Consider the following 18,177-nt stretch of genomic DNA (forward strand, 5'->3'; position numbering starts at 1 on the left):
GTGGAAACAGATGGATTTTTATCATCGGAAACAGAATTAGCCCTCGACGTCTGAACAACTTTTTTTGAAAAAATCCCTAAGCCGCACGGTCACAATTTCTGCTCAAAATCTGACGTTCTGCAATTCACAGAAAAGTGTTGGCAAACTGTTGCAAGTGATCCCCTGAAATGTTTTTCGGTGGAAACAGATGGGTTTTTAACATCGGAAACAGAATTAGCCCGCGACGTCTGAACAACTTTTTTTGAAAAAATCCCTAAGCCGCGCGGTCACAATTTCTTCTCAAAATCTGACGTTCTGCAATTCACTGAAAAATGTTGGCAAAGTGTTGCAAGTGATCTCCTGAAATATTTTTCGGTGGAAACAGATGGGTTTTTATCATCGGAAACAGAATTAGCCCTCGACGTCTGAACAACTTTTTTGGAAAAAATCCCTAAGCCGCGCGGTTACAATTTCTGCTCAAAATCTGACGTTCTGCAATTCACTCAAAAATGTTGGCAAACTGTTGCAAGTGATCCCCTGAAATGTTTTTCGGTGGAAACAGATGGGTTTTTATCATCGGAAACAGAATTAGCCCTCGACGTCTGAACAACTTTTTTTGAAAAAATCCCTAAGCCGCGCGGGCACAATTTCTTCTAAAAATCTGACTTTCTGCAATTCACAGAAAAGTGTTGGCAAACTGTTTCAAGTGATCCCCTGAAATATTTTTAGGTGGAAACAGATGGATTTTTATCATCGGAAACAGAATTAGCCCTCGACGTCTGAACAACTTTTTTTGAAAAAATCCCTAAGCCGCACGGTCACAATTTCTGCTCAAAATCTGACGTTCTGCAATTCACAGAAAAGTGTTGGCAAACTGTTGCAAGTGATCCCCTGAAATGTTTTTCGGTGGAAACAGATGGGTTTTTAACATCGGAAACAGAATTAGCCCGCGACGTCTGAACAACTTTTTTTGAAAAAATCCCTAAGCCGCGCGGTCACAATTTCTTCTCAAAATCTGACGTTCTGCAATTCACTGAAAAATGTTGGCAAAGTGTTGCAAGTGATCTCCTGAAATATTTTTCGGTGGAAACAGATGGGTTTTTATCATCGGAAACAGAATTAGCCCTCGACGTCTGAACAACTTTTTTTGAAATAATCCCTAAGCCGCGCGGTCACAATTTCTTCTCAAAATCGGACGTTCTGCAATTCACAGAAAAGTGTTGGCAAACTGTTGCAAGTGATCCCCTGAAATGTTTTTCGGTGGAAACAGATGGGTTTTTAACATCGGAAACAGAATTAGCCCGCGACGTCTGAAGAACTTTTTTTGAAAAAATCCCTAAGCCGCGCGGTCATAATTTCTTCTCAAAATCTGACGTTCTGCAATTCACTCAAAAATGTTGGCAAACTGTTGCAAGTGATCCCCTGAAATGTTTTTCGGTGGAAACAGATGGGTTTTTATCATCGGAAACAGAATTAGCCCTCGACGTCTGAACAACTTTTTTTGAAAAAATCCCTAAGCCGCGCGGTCACAATTTCTTCTAAAAATCTGACTTTCTGCAATTCACAGAAAAGTGTTGGCAAACTGTTTCAAGTGATCCCCTGAAATATTTTTAGGTGGAAACAGATGGATTTTTATCATCGGAAACAGAATTAGCCCTCGACGTCTGAACAACTTTTTTTGAAAAAATCCCTAAGCCGCACGGTCACAATTTCTGCTCAAAATCTGACGTTCTGCAATTCACAGAAAAGTGTTGGCAAACTGTTGCAAGTGATCCCCTGAAATGTTTTTCGGTGGAAACAGATGGGTTTTTAACATCGGAAACAGAATTAGCCCGCGACGTCTGAACAACCTTTTTTTGAAAAAATCCCTAAGCCGCGCGGTCATAATTTCTTCTTAAAATCTGACGTTCTGCAATTCACTCAAAAATGTTGGCAAACTGTTGCAAGTGATCCCCTGAAATGTTTTTCGGTGGAAACAGATGGGTTTTTATCATCGGAAACAGAATTAGCCCTCGACGTCTGAACAACTTTTTTTGAAAAAATCCCTAAGCCGCGCGGTCACAATTTCTTCTCAAAATCTGACGTTCTGCAATTCACTCAAAAATGTTGGCAAAGTGTTGCAAGTGATCTCCTGAAATATTTTTCGGTGGAAACAGATGGGTTTTTATCATCGGAAACAGAATTAGCCCTTGACGTCTGAACAACTTTTTTTTGAAAAAATCCCTAAGCCGCGCGGTCACAATTTCTGCTCAAAATCGGACGTTCTGCAATTCACTCAAAAATGTTGGCAAACTGTTGCAAGTGATCCCCTGAAATGTTTTTCGGTGGAAACAGATGGGTTTTTATCATCGGAAACAGAATTAGCCCTTGACGTCTGAACAACTTTTTTTGAAAAAATCCCTAAGCCGCACGGTCACAATTTCTGCTCAAAATCTGACGTTCTGCAATTCACAGAAAAGTGTTGGCAAACTGTTGCAAGTGATCCCCTGAAATGTTTTTCGGTGGAAACAGATGGGTTTTTATCATCGGAAACAGAATTAGCCCTCGACGTCTGAACAACTTTTTTTGAAAAAATCCCTAAGCCGCGCGGTCACAATTTCTTCTCAAAATCTGACGTTCTGCAATTCTCCCAAAAATGTTGGCAAAGTGTTGCAAGTGATCTCCAGAAATATTTTTCGGTGGAAACAGATGGGTTTTTATCATTGGGAACAGAAATAGCCCTTGACGTCTGAACAACTTTTTTTGAAAAAATCCCTAAGCCACGCGGTCACAATTTCTTCTCAAAATCTGACGTTCTGCAATTCTCCCAAAAATGTTGGCAAACTGTTGCAAGTGATCCCCTGAAATGTTTTTCAGTGGAAACAGATGGTTTTTTATCATCGGAAACAGAATTAGCCCTCGACGTCTGAACAACTTTTTTTGAAAAAATCCCCAAGCCGCGCGGTCACAATTTCTTCTCAAAATCTGACGTTCTGCAATTCACTCAAAAATGTTGGCAAACTGTTTCAAGTGATCCCCTGAAATATTTTTAGGTGGAAACAGATGGGTTTTTATCATCGGAAACAGAATTAGCCCTTGACGTCTGAACAACTTTTTTTGAAAAAATCCCTAAGCCGCGCGGTCACAATTTCTGCTCAAAATCGGACGTTCTGCAATTCACTCAAAAATGTTGGCAAACTGTTGCAAGTGATCCCCTGAAATGTTTTTCGGTGGAAACAGATGGGTTTTTATCATCGGAAACAGAATTAGCCCTTGACGTCTGAACAACTTTTTTTGAAAAAATCCCTAAGCCGCACGGTCACAATTTCTGCTCAAAATCTGACGTTCTGCAATTCACAGAAAAGTGTTGGCAAACTGTTGCAAGTGATCCCCTGAAATGTTTTTCGGTGGAAACAGATGGGTTTTTAACATCGGAAACAGAATTAGCCCGCGACGTCTGAAGAACTTTTTTTGAAAAAATCCCTAAGCCGCGCGGTCATAATTTCTTCTCAAAATCTGACGTTCTGCAATTCACTCAAAAATGTTGGCAAACTGTTGCAAGTGATCCCCTGAAATGTTTTTCGGTGGAAACAGATGGGTTTTTATCATCGGAAACAGAATTAGCCCTCGACGTCTGAACAATTTCTTCTAAAAATCTGACGTTCTGCAATTCACTGAAAAATGTTGGCAAAGTGTTGCAAGTGATCTCCTGAAATATTTTTAGGTGGAAACAGATGGGTTTTTATCATCGGAAACAGAATTAGCCCTTGACGTCTGAACAACTTTTTTTGAAAAAATCCCTAAGCCGCGCGGTCACAATTTCTTCTCAAAATCTGACGTTCTGCAATTCTCCCAAAAATGTTGGCAAACTGTTGCAAGTGATCCCCTGAAATGTTTTTCAGTGGAAACAGATGGGTTTTTATCATCGGAAACAGAATTAGCCCTCGACGTCTGAACAACTTTTTTGGAAAAAATCCCTAAGCCGCGCGGTCACAATTTCTTCTCAAAATCTGACGTTCTGCAATTCACTCAAAAATGTTGGCAAACTGTTTCAAGTGATCCCCTGAAATATTTTTAGGTGGAAACAGATGGGTTTTTATCATCGGGAACAGAAATAGCCCTTGACGTCTGAACAACTTTTTTTGAAGAAATCCCTAAGCCGCGCGGTCACAATTTCTTCTCAAAATCTGACGTTCTGCAATTCTCCCAAAAATGTTGGCAAACTGTTGCAAGTGATCCCCTGAAATGTTTTTCAGTGGAAACAGATGGGTTTTTATCATCGGAAACAGAATTAGCCCTCGACGTCTGAACAACTTTTTTTGAAAAAATCCCCAAGCCGCGCGGTCACAATTTCTTCTCAAAATCTGACGTTCTGCAATTCACTCAAAAATGTTGGCAAACTGTTTCAAGTGATCCCCTGAAATATTTTTAGGTGGAAACAGATGGGTTTTTATCATCGGAAACAGAATTAGCCCTTGACGTCTGAACAACTTTTTTTGAAAAAATCCCTAAGCCGCGCGGTCACAATTTCTTCTCAAAATCGGACGTTCTGCAATTCACTCAAAAATGTTGGCAAACTGTTGCAAGTGATCCCCTGAAATGTTTTTCGGTGGAAACAGATGGGTTTTTATCATCGGAAACAGAATTAGCCCTTGACGTCTGAACAACTTTTTTTGAAAAAATCCCTAAGCCGCGCGGTCATAATTTCTTCTCAAAATCTGACGTTCTGCAATTCACTCAAAAATGTTGGCAAACTGTTGCAAGTGATCCCCTGAAATGTTTTTCGGTGGAAACAGATGGGTTTTTATCATCGGAAACAGAATTAGCCCTCGACGTCTGAACAATTTCTTCTAAAAATCTGACGTTCTGCAATTCACTGAAAAATGTTGGCAAAGTGTTGCAAGTGATCTCCTGAAATATTTTTAGGTGGAAACAGATGGGTTTTTATCATCGGGAACAGAAATAGCCCTTGACGTCTGAACAACTTTTTTTGAAGAAATCCCTAAGCCGCGCGGTCACAATTTCTTCTCAAAATCTGACGTTCTGCAATTCTCCCAAAAATGTTGGCAAACTGTTGCAAGTGATCCCCTGAAATGTTTTTCAGTGGAAACAGATGGGTTTTTATCATCGGAAACAGAATTAGCCCTCGACGTCTGAACAACTTTTTTGGAAAAAATCCCTAAGCCGCGCGGTCACAATTTCTTCTCAAAATCTGACGTTCTGCAATTCACTCAAAAATGTTGGCAAACTGTTGCAAGTGATCCCCTGAAATGTTTTTCGGTGGAAACAGATGGGTTTTTATCATCGGAAACAGAAATAGCCCTCGACGTCTGAACAACTTTTTTTGAAAAAATCCCTAAGCCGCGCGGTCACAATTTCTGCAAAAAATCTGACGTTCTGCAATTCACAGAAAAATGTTGGCAAACTGTTGCAAGTGATCCCCTGAAATGTTTTTCGGTGGAAACAGATGGGTTTTTATCATCGGAAACAGAATCAGCCCTCGACGTCTTAACAACTTTTTTTGAAAAAATCCCTAAGCCGCGCGGTCACAATTTCTGCAAAAAATCTGACGTTCTGCAATTCACAGAAAAATGTTGGCAAACTGTTGCAAGTGATCCCCTGAAATGTTTTTCGGTGGAAACAGATGGGTTTTTATCATCGGAAACAGAATTAGCCCTCGACGTCTGAACAACTTTTTTTGAAAAAATCCCTAAGCCGCGCGGTCACAATTTCTGCTCAAAATCTGACGTTCTGCAATTCACTGAAAAATGTTGGCAAAGTGTTGCAAGTGATCTCCTGTAATGGTTTTCGGTGGAAACAGATGGGTTTTTATCATCGGGAACAGAATTAGCCCTCAACGTCTTAAAAACTTTTTTTGAAAAAATCCCTAAGCCGCGCGGTCACAATTTCTTCACAAAATCGGACGTTCTGCAATTCACTCAAAAATGTTGGCAAACTGTTGCAAGTGATCCCCTGAAATGTTTTTCGGTGGAAACAGATGGGTTTTTAACATCGGAAACAGAATTAGCCCTCGACGTCTGAACAACTTTTTTTGAAAAAATCCCTAAGCCGCGCGGTCACAATTTCTTCTCAAAATCTGACGTTCTGCAATTCACTGAAAAATGTTGGCAAAGTGTTGCAAGTGATCTCCTGAAATGTTTTTCGGTGGAAACAGATGGGTTTTTATCATCGGGAACAGAATTAGCCCTCGACGTCTTAAAAACTTTTTTTGAAAAAATCCCTAAGCCGCGCGGTCACAATTTCTTCTCAAAATCGGACGTTCTGCAATTCACTCAAAAATGTTGGCAAAGTGTTGCAAGTGATCCCCTGAAATGTTTTTCGGTGGAAACAGATGGGTTTTTAACATCGGAAACAGAATTAGCCCGCGACGTCTGAACAACTTTTTTTGAAAAAATCCCTAAGCCGCGCGGTCATAATTTCTTCTCAAAATCTGACGTTCTGCAATTCACTCAAAAATGTTGGCAAACTGTTGCAAGTGATCCCCTGAAATGTTTTTCGGTGGAAACAGATGGGTTTTTATCATCGGAAACAGAATTAGCCCTCGACGTCTGAACAACTTTTTTTGAAAAAATCCCTAAGACGCGCGGTCACAATTTCTTCTCAAAATCTGACGTTCTGCAATTCACTGAAAAATGTTGGCAAAGTGTTGCAAGTGATCTCCTGAAATATTTTTCGGTGGAAACAGATGGGTTTTTATCATCGGGAACAGAAATAGCCCTTGACGTCTGAACAACTTTTTTTGAAAAAATCCCTAAGCCGCGCGGTCACAATTTCTTCTCAAAATCTGACGTTCTGCAATTCTCCCAAAAATGTTGGCAAACTGTTGCAAGTGATCCCCTGAAATGTTTTTCAGTGGAAACAGATGGGTTTTTATCATCGGAAACAGAATCAGCCCTCGACGTCTGAACAACTTTTTTAAAAAAAATCCCTAAGCCGCGCGGTCACAATTTCTTCTCATAATCTGACGTTCTGCAATTCTCCCAAAAATGTTGGCAAACTGTTGCAAGTGATCCCCTGAAATGTTTTTCAGTGGAAATAGATGGGTTTTTATCATCGGGAACAGAATTAGCCCTCGACGTCTTAAAAACTTTTTTTGAAAAAATCCCTAAGCCGCGCGGTCACAATTTCTTCTCAAAATCGGACGTTCTGCAATTCACTCAAAAATGTTGGCAAACTGTTGCAAGTGATCCCCTGAAATGTTTTTCGGTGGAAACAGATGGGTTTTTAACATCGGAAACAGAATTAGCCCGCGACGTCTGAACAACTTTTTTTGAAAAAATCCCTAAGCCGCGCGGTCATAATTTCTTCTCAAAATCTGACGTTCTGCAATTCACTGAAAAATGTTGGCAAACTGTTGCAAGTGATCCCCTGAAATGTTTTTCGGTGGAAACAGATGGGTTTTTATCATCGGAAACAGAATTAGCCCTCGACGTCTGAACAACTTTTTTTGAAAAAATCCCTAAGCAGCGCGGTCACAATTTCTTCTCAAAATCTGACGTTCTGCAATTCACTGAAAAATGTTGGCAAAGTGTTGCAAGTGATCTCCTGAAATATTTTTAGGTGGAAACAGATGGGTTTTTATCATCGGGAACAGAAATAGCCCTTGACGTCTGAACAACTTTTTTTGAAGAAATCCCTAAGCCGCGCGGTCACAATTTCTTCTCAAAATCTGACGTTCTGCAATTCTCCCAAAAATGTTGGCAAACTGTTGCAAGTGATCCCCTGAAATGTTTTTCAGTGGAAACAGATGGGTTTTTATCATCGGAAACAGAATTAGCCCTCGACGTCTGAACAACTTTTTTGGAAAAAATCCCTAAGCCGCGCGGTCACAATTTCTTCTCAAAATCTGACGTTCTGCAATTCACTCAAAAATGTTGGCAAACTGTTGCAAGTGATCCCCTGAAATGTTTTTCGGTGGAAACAGATGGGTTTTTATCATCGGAAACAGAATTAGCCCTCGACGTCTGAACAACTTTTTTGGAAAAAATCCCTAAGCCGCGCGGTCACAATTTCTGCAAAAAATCTGACGTTCTGCAATTCACAGAAAAATGTTGGCAAACTGTTGCAAGTGATCCCCTGAAATGTTTTTCGGTGGAAACAGATGGGTTTTTATCATCGGAAACAGAATCAGCCCTCGACGTCTTAACAACTTTTTTTGAAAAAATCCCTAAGCCGCGCGGTCACAATTTCTGCAAAAAATCTGACGTTCTGCAATTCACAGAAAAATGTTGGCAAACTGTTGCAAGTGATCCCCTGAAATGTTTTTCGGTGGAAACAGATGGGTTTTTATCATCGGAAACAGAATTAGCCCTCGACGTCTGAACAACTTTTTTTGAAAAAATCCCTAAGCCGCGCGGTCACAATTTCTTCTCAAAATCTGACGTTCTGCAATTCACTGAAAAATGTTGGCAAAGTGTTGCAAGTGATCTCCTGTAATGGTTTTCGGTGGAAACAGATGGGTTTTTATCATCGGGAACAGAATTAGCCCTCAACGTCTTAAAAACTTTTTTTGAAAAAATCCCTAAGCCGCGCGGTCACAATTTCTTCTCAAAATCGGACGTTCTGCAATTCACTCAAAAATGTTGGCAAACTGTTGCAAGTGATCCCCTGAAATGTTTTTCGGTGGAAACAGATGGGTTTTTATCATCGGAAACAGAATTAGCCCTCGACGTCAGAACAACCTTTTTGGAAAAAATCCCTAAGCCGCGCGGTCACAATTTCTGCTCAAAATCTGACGTTCTGCAATTCACAGAAAAGTGTTGGCAAACTGTTGCAAGTGATCCCCTGAAATGTTTTTCGGTGGAAACAGATGGGTTTTTAACATCGGAAACAGAATTAGCCCGCGACGTCTGAACAACCTTTTTTGAAAAAATCCCTAAGCCGCGCGGTCACAATTTCTTCTCAAAATCTGACGTTCTGCAATTCACTGAAAAATGTTGGCAAAGTGTTGCAAGTGATCTCCTGAAATGTTTTTCGGTGGAAACAGATGGGTTTTTCTCATCGGGAACAGAATTAGCCCTCGACGTCTTAAAAACTTTTTTTGAAAAAATCCCTAAGCCGCGCGGTCACAATTTCTTCTCAAAATCGGACGTTCTGCAATTCACTCAAAAATGTTGGCAAACTGTTGCAAGTGATCCCCTGAAATGTTTTTCGGTGGAAACAGATGGGTTTTTATCATCGGAAACAGAATTAGCCCTCGACGTCTGAACAACTTTTTTTGAAAAAATCCCTAAGCAGCGCGGTCACAATTTCTTCTCAAAATCTGACGTTCTGCAATTCACTGAAAAATGTTGGCAAAGTGTTGCAAGTGATCTCCTGAAATGTTTTTCGGTGGAAACAGATGGGTTTTTATCATCGGGAACAGAATTAGCCCTCGACGTCTTAAAAACTTTTTTTGAAAAAATCCCTAAGCCGCGCGGTCACAATTTCTTCTCAAAATCGGACGTTCTGCAATTCACTCAAAAATGTTGGCAAAGTGTTGCAAGTGATCCCCTGAAATGTTTTTCGGTGGAAACAGATGGGTTTTTAACATCGGAAACAGAATTAGCCCGCGACGTCTGAACAACTTTTTTTGAAAAAATCCCTAAGCCGCGCGGTCATAATTTCTTCTCAAAATCTGACGTTCTGCAATTCACTCAAAAATGTTGGCAAACTGTTGCAAGTGATCCCCTGAAATGTTTTTCGGTGGAAACAGATGGGTTTTTATCATCGGAAACAGAATTAGCCCTCGACGTCTGAACAACTTTTTTTGAAAAAATCCCTAAGACGCGCGGTCACAATTTCTTCTCAAAATCTGACGTTCTGCAATTCACTGAAAAATGTTGGCAAAGTGTTGCAAGTGATCTCCTGAAATATTTTCCGGTGGAAACAGATGGGTTTTTATCATCGGGAACAGAAATAGCCCTTGACGTCTGAACAACTTTTTTTAAAAAAATCCCTAAGCCGCGCGGTCACAATTTCTTCTCATATTCTGACGTTCTGCAATTCTCCCAAAAATGTTGGCAAACTGTTGCAAGTGATCCCCTGAAATGTTTTTCAGTGGAAATAGATGGGTTTTTATCATCGGGAACAGAATTAGCCCTCGACGTCTTAAAAACTTTTTTTGAAAAAATCCCTAAGCCGCGCGGTCACAATTTCTTCTCAAAATCGAACGTTCTGCAATTCACTCAAAAATGTTGGCAAACTGTTGCAAGTGATCCCCTGAAATGTTTTTCGGTGGAAACAGATGGGTTTTTAACATCGGAAACAGAATTAGCCCGCGACGTCTGAACAACTTTTTTTGAAAAAATCCCTAAGCCGCGCGGTCATAATTTCTTCTCAAAATCTGACGTTCTGCAATTCACTGAAAAATGTTGGCAAACTGTTGCAAGTGATCCCCTGAAATGTTTTTCGGTGGAAACAGATGGGTTTTTATCATCGGAAACAGAATTAGCCCTCGACGTCTGAACAACTTTTTTTGAAAAAATCCCTAAGCAGCGCGGTCACAATTTCTTCTCAAAATCTGACGTTCTGCAATTCACTGAAAAATGTTGGCAAAGTGTTGCAAGTGATCTCCTGAAATGTTTTTCGGTGGAAACAGATGGGTTTTTATCATCGGGAACAGAATTAGCCCTCAACGTCTTAAAAACTTTTTTTGAAAAAATTCCAAAGCCGCGCGGTCACAATTTCTTCTCAAAATCGGACGTTCTGCAATTCACTCAAAAATGTTGGCAAAGTGTTGCAAGTGATCCCCTGAAATGTTTTTCGGTGGAAACAGATGGGTTTTTATCATCGGAAACAGAATTAGCCCTCGACGTCTGAACAACTTTTTTTGAAAAAATCCCTAAGACGCGCGGTCACAATTTCTTCTCAAAATCTGACGTTCTGCAATTCACTGAAAAATGTTGGCAAAGTGTTGCAAGTGATCTCCTGAAATATTTTTCGGTGGAAACAAATGGGTTTTTATCATCGGGAACAGAAATAGCCCTTGACGTCTGAACAACTTTTTTTGAAAAAATCCCTAAGCCGCGCGGTCACAATTTCTTCTCAAAATCTGACGTTCTGCAACTCTCCCAAAAATGTTGGCAAACTGTTGCAAGTGATCCCCTGAAATGTTTTTCAGTGGAAACAGATGGGTTTTTATCATCGGAAACAGAATCAACCCTCGACGTCTGAACAACTTTTTTTGAAAAAATCCCTAAGCCGCGCGGTCACAATTTCTTCTCATATTCTGACGTTCTGCAATTCTCCCAAAAATGTTGGCAAACTGTTGCAAGTGATCCCCTGAAATGTTTTTCAGTGGAAATAGATGGGTTTTTATCATCGGAAACAGAATTAGCCCTCGACGTCTGAACAACTTTTTTTGAAGAAATCCCTAAGCCGCGCGGTCACAATTTCTTCTCAAAATCTGACGTTCTGCAATTCTCCCAAAAATGTTGGCAAACTGTTGCAAGTGATCCCCTGAAATGTTTTTCAGTGGAAACAGATGGGTTTTTAACATCGGAAACAGAATTAGCCCGCGACGTCTGAACAACTTTTTTTGAAAAAATCCCTAAGCCGCGCGGTCATAATTTCTTCTCAAAATCTGACGTTCTGCAATTCACTGAAAAATGTTGGCAAACTGTTGCAAGTGATCCCCTGAAATGTTTTTCGGTGGAAACAGATGGGTTTTTATCATCGGAAACAGAATTAGCCCTCGACGTCTGAACAACTTTTTTTGAAAAAATCCCTAAGCAGCGCGGTCACAATTTCTTCTCAAAATCTGACGTTCTGCAATTCACTGAAAAATGTTGGCAAAGTGTTGCAAGTGATCTCCTGAAATGTTTTTCGGTGGAAACAGATGGGTTTTTATCATCGGGAACAGAATTAGCCCTCAACGTCTTAAAAACTTTTTTTGAAAAAATTCCAAAGCCGCGCGGTCACAATTTCTTCTCAAAATCGGACGTTCTGCAATTCACTCAAAAATGTTGGCAAAGTGTTGCAAGTGATCCCCTGAAATGTTTTTCGGTGGAAACAGATGGGTTTTTATCATCGGAAACAGAATTAGCCCTCGACGTCTGAACAACTTTTTTTGAAAAAATCCCTAAGACGCGCGGTCACAATTTCTTCTCAAAATCTGACGTTCTGCAATTCACTGAAAAATGTTGGCAAAGTGTTGCAAGTGATCTCCTGAAATATTTTTCGGTGGAAACAAATGGGTTTTTATCATCGGGAACAGAAATAGCCCTTGACGTCTGAACAACTTTTTTTGAAAAAATCCCTAAGCCGCGCGGTCACAATTTCTTCTCAAAATCTGACGTTCTGCAACTCTCCCAAAAATGTTGGCAAACTGTTGCAAGTGATCCCCTGAAATGTTTTTCAGTGGAAACAGATGGGTTTTTATCATCGGAAACAGAATCAACCCTCGACGTCTGAACAACTTTTTTTGAAAAAATCCCTAAGCCGCGCGGTCACAATTTCTTCTCATATTCTGACGTTCTGCAATTCTCCCAAAAATGTTGGCAAACTGTTGCAAGTGATCCCCTGAAATGTTTTTCAGTGGAAATAGATGGGTTTTTATCATCGGAAACAGAATTAGCCCTCGACGTCTGAACAACTTTTTTTGAAGAAATCCCTAAGCCGCGCGGTCACAATTTCTTCTCAAAATCTGACGTTCTGCAATTCTCCCAAAAATGTTGGCAAACTGTTGCAAGTGATCCCCTGAAATGTTTTTCAGTGGAAACAGATGGGTTTTTATCATCGGAAACAGAATTAGCCCTTGACGTCTGAACAACTTTTTTTGAAAAAATCCCTAAGCCGCGCGGTCACAATTTCTGCTCAAAATCTGACGTTCTGCAATTCACAGAAAAGTCTTGGCAAACTGTTGCAAGTGATCCCCTGAAATGTTTTTCGGTGGAAACAGATGGGTTTTTAACATGGGAAACAGAATTAGCCCGCGACGTCTGAACAACCTTTTTTGAAAAAATCCCTAAGCCGCGCGGTCACAATTTCGTCTCAAAATCTGACGTTCTGCAATTCACTCAAAAATGTTGGCAAACTGTTGCAAGTGATCCCCTGAAATGTTTTTCGGTGGAAACAGATGGGTTTTTATCATCGGAAACAGAATTAGCCCTCGACGTCTGAACAACTTTTTTTGAAAAAATCCCTAAGCCGCGCGGTCACAACTTCTTCTCAAAATCTGACGTTCTGCAATTCACAGAAAAATGTTGGCAAACTGTTGCAAGTGATCCCCTGAAATGTTTTTCGGTGGAAACAGATGGGTTTTTATCATCGGAAAAAGAATCAGCCCTCGACGTCTTAACAACTTTTTTTGAAAAAATCCCTAAGCCGCGCGGTCACAATTTCTGCTCAAAATCTGACGTTCTGCAATTCACAGAAAAGTGTTGGCAAACTGTTGCAAGTGATCCCCTGAAATGTTTTTCGGTGGAAACAGATGGGTTTTTATCATCGGGAACAGAATTAGCCCTCGACGTCTTAAAAACTTTTTTTGAAAAAATCCCTAAGCCGCGCGGTCACAATTTCTGCCAAAAATCTGACGTTCTGCAATTCACTGAAAAATGTTGGCAAAGTGTTGCAAGTGATCTCCTGAAATGTTTTTCAGTGGAAACAGATGGGTTTTTATCATCGGGAACAGAATTAGCCCTCGACGTCTTAAAAACTTTTTTTGAAAAAATCCCTAAGCCGCGCGGTCACAATTTCGTCTCAAAATCTGACGTTCTGCAATTCACTCAAAAATGTTGGAAAACTGTTGCAAGTGATCCCCTGAAATGTTTTTCGGTGGAAACAGATGGGTTTTTATCATCGGGAACAGAATTAGCCCTTGACGTCTTAAAAACTTTTTTTGAAAAAATCCCTAAGCCGCGCGGTCACAATTTCGTCTCAAAATCTGACGTTCTGCAATTCACTCAAAAATGTTGGCAAACTGTTGCAAGTGATCCCCTGAAATGTTTTTCGGTGGAAACAGATGGGTTTTTATCATCGGAAACAGAATTAGCCCTCGACGTCTGAACAACTTTTTTTGAAAAAATCCCTAAGCCACGCGGTCACAATTTCTGCTCAAAATCGGACGTTCTGCAATTCACTCAAAAATGTTGGCAAACTGTTTCAAGTGATCCCCTGAAATGTTTTTACGTGGAAACAGATGGGTTTTTATCATCGGAAACAGAATTAGCCCTCGACGTCAGAACAACTTTTTTTGAAAAAATCCCTAAGCCGCGCGGTCACAATTTCTTCTCAAAATCGGACGTTCTGCAATTCACTCAAAAATGTGGGCAAACTGTTGCAAGTGATCCCCTGAAATGTTTTTCGGTGGAAACAGATGGGTTTTTATCATCGGAAACAGAATTAGCCCTTGACGTCTGAACAACTTTTTTTGAAAAAATCCCTAAGCCGCGCGGTCACAATTTCTTCTCATATTCTGACGTTCTGCAATTCTCCCAAAAATGTTGGCAAACTGTTGCAAGTGATCCCCTGAAATGTTTTTCAGTGGAAATAGATGGGTTTTTATCATCGGAAACAGAATTAGCCCTCGACGTCTGAACAACTTTTTTTGAAAAAATCCCTAAGCCGCGCGGTCACAATTTCTTCTCAAAATCGGACGTTCTGCAATTCACTCAAAAATGTTGGCAAACTGTTGCAAGTGATCCCCTGAAATGTTTTTCGGTGGAAACAGATGGGTTTTTATCATCGGAAACAGAATTAGCCCTCGACGTCTGAACAACTTTTTTTGAAAAAATCCCTAAGCCGCGCGGTCACAATTTCTTCTCAAAATCTGACGTTCTGCAATTCACTCAAAAATGTTGGCAAACTGTTGCAAGTGATCCCCTGAAATGTTTTTCGGTGGAAACAGATGGGTTTTTATCATCGGAAACAGAATTAGCCCTCGACGTCTGAACAACTTTTTTTGAAAAAAATCCCTAAGCAGCGCGGTCACAATTTCTTCTCAAAATCTGACGTTCTGCAATTCACTGAAAAATGTTGGCAAAGTGTTGCAAGTGATCTCCTGAAATGTTTTTCGGTGGAAACAGATGGGTTTTTATCATCGGGAACAGAATTAGCCCTCGACGTCTTAAAAACTTTTTTTGAAAAAATCCCTAAGCCGCGCGGTCACAATTTCTTCTCAAAATCTGACGTTCTGCAATTCACTCAAAAATGTTGGCAAACTGTTGCAAGTGATCCCCTGAAATGTTTTTCGGTGGAAACAGATGGGTTTTTATCATCGGAAACAGAATTAGCCCTCGACGTCTGAACAACTTTTTTTGAAAAAATCCCTAAGACGCGCGGTCACAATTTCTTCTCAAAATCTGACGTTCTGCAATTCACTGAAAAATGTTGGCAAAGTGTTGCAAGTGATCTCCTGAAATATTTTTCGGTGGAAACAGATGGGTTTTTATCATCGGGAACAGAAATAGCCCTTGACGTCTGAACAACTTTTTTTGAAAAAATCCCTAAGCCGCGCAGTCACAATTTCTTCTCAAAATCTGACGTTCTGCAATTCTCCCAAAAATGTTGGCAAACTGTTGCAAGTGATCCCCTGAAATGTTTTTCAGTGGAAACAGATGGGTTTTTATCATCGGAAACAGAATCAGCCCTCGACGTCTGAACAACTTTTTTTGCAAAAATCCCTAAGCCGTGCGGTCACAATTTCTTCTCATATTCTGACGTTCTGCAATTCTCCCAAAAATGTTGGCAAACTGTTGCAAGTGATCCCCTGAAATGTTTTTCAGTGGAAATAGATGGGTTTTTATCATCGGGAACAGAATTAGCCCTCGACGTCTTAAAAACTTTTTTTGAAAAAATCCCTAAGCCGCGCGGTCACAATTTCTTCTCAAAATCGGACGTTCTGCAATTCACTCAAAAATGTTGGCAAACTGTTGCAAGTGATCCCCTGAAATGTTTTTCGGTGGAAACAGATGGGTTTTTAACATCGGAAACAGAATTAGCCCGCGACGTCTGAACAACTTTTTTTGAAAAAATCCCTAAGCCGCGCGGTCATAATTTCTTCTCAAAATCTGACGTTCTGCAATTCACTGAAAAATGTTGGCAAACTGTTGCAAGTGATCCCCTGAAATGTTTTTCGGTGGAAACAGATGGGTTTTTATCATCGGAAACAGAATTAGCCCTCGACGTCTGAACAACTTTTTTTGAAAAAATCCCTAAGCAGCGCGGTCACAATTTCTTCTCAAAATCTGACGTTCTGCAATTCACTGAAAAATGTTGGCAAAGTGTTGCAAGTGATCTCCTGAAATGTTTTTCGGTGGAAACAGATGGGTTTTTATCATCGGGAACAGAATTAGCCCTCGACGTCTTAAAAACTTTTTTTGAAAAAATCCCTAAGCCGCGCGGTCACAATTTCTTCTCAAAATCGGACGTTCTGCAATTCACTCAAAAATGTTGGCAAAGTGTTGCAAGTGATCCCCTGAAATGTTTTTCGGTGGAAACAGATGGGTTTTTAACTTCGGAAACAGAATTAGCCCGCGACGTCTGAACAACTTTTTTTGAAAAAATCCCTAAGCCGCGCGGTCATAATTTCTTCTCAAAATCTGACGTTCTGCAATTCACTCAAAAATGTTGGCAAACTGTTGCAAGTGATCCCCTGAAATGTTTTTCGGTGGAAACAGATGGGTTTTTATCATCGGAAACAGAATTAGCCCTCGACGTCTGAACAACTTTTTTTGAAAAAATCCCTAAGACGCGCGGTCACAATTTCTTCTCAAAATCTGACGTTCTGCAATTCACTGAAAAATGTTGGCAAAGTGTTGCAAGTGATCTCCTGAAATATTTTTCGGTGGAAACAGATGGGTTTTTATCATCGGGAACAGAAATAGCCCTTGACGTCTGAACAACTTTTTTTGAAAAAATCCCTAAGCCACAATTTCTTCTCAAAATCTGACGTTCTGCAATTCTCCCAAAAATGTTGGCAAACTGTTGCAAGTGATCCCCTGAAATGTTTTTCAGTGGAAACAGATGGGTTTTTATCATCGGAAACAGAATCAGCCCTCGACGTCTGAACAACTTTTTTTGAAAAAATCCCTAAGCCGCGCGGTCACAATTTCTTCTCATATTCTGACGTTCTGCAATTCTCCCAAAAATGTTGGCAAACTGTTGCAAGTGATCCCCTGAAATGTTTTTCAGTGGAAATAGATGGGTTTTTATCATCGGAAACAGAATTAGCCCTCGACGTCTGAACAACTTTTTTTGAAGAAATCCCTAAGCCGCGCGGTCACAATTTCTTCTCAAAATCTGACGTTCTGCAATTCTCCCAAAAATGTTGGCAAACTGTTGCAAGTGATCCCCTGAAATGTTTTTCAGTGGAAACAGATGGGTTTTTATCATCGGAAACAGAATTAGCCCTTGACGTCTGAACAACTTTTTTTGAAAAAATCCCTAAGCCGCGCGGTCACAATTTCTGCTCAAAATCTGACGTTCTGCAATTCACAGAAAAGTCTTGGCAAACTGTTGCAAGTGATCCCCTGAAATGTTTTTCGGTGGAAACAGATGGGTTTTTAACATGGGAAACAGAATTAGCCCGCGACGTCTGAACAACCTTTTTTGAAAAAATCCCTAAGCCGCGCGGTCACAATTTCGTCTCAAAATCTGACGTTCTGCAATTCACTCAAAAATGTTGGCAAACTGTTGCAAGTGATCCCCTGAAATATTTTTCGGTGGAAACAGATGGGTTTTTATCATCGGAAACAGAATTAGCCCTCGACGTCTGAACAACTTTTTTTGAAAAAATCCCTAAGCCGCGCGGTCACAACTTCTTCTCAAAATCTGACGTTCTGCAATTCACAGAAAAATGTTGGCAAACTGTTGCAAGTGATCCCCTGAAATGTTTTTCGGTGGAAACAGATGGGTTTTTATCATCGGAAAAAGAATCAGCCCTCGACGTCTTAACAACTTTTTTTGAAAAAATCCCTAAGCCGCGCGGTCACAATTTCGTCTCAAAATCTGACGTTCTGCAATTCACTCAAAAATGTTGGAAAACTGTTGCAAGTGATCCCCTGAAATGTTTTTCGGTGGAAACAGATGGGTTTTTATCATCGGGAACAGAATTAGCCCTCGACGTCTTAAAAACTTTTTTTGAAAAAATCCCTAAGCCGCGCGGTCACAATTTCTGCCAAAAATCTGACGTTCTGCAATTCACTGAAAAATGTTGGCAAAGTGTTGCAAGTGATCTCCTGAAATGTTTTTCGGTGGAAACAGATGGGTTTTTATCAT

This window comes from Podarcis vaucheri (assembly GCF_965113315.1).
Source record: "Podarcis vaucheri genome assembly, chromosome: 2".
Taxonomy (NCBI): domain Eukaryota; kingdom Metazoa; phylum Chordata; class Lepidosauria; order Squamata; family Lacertidae; genus Podarcis; species Podarcis vaucheri.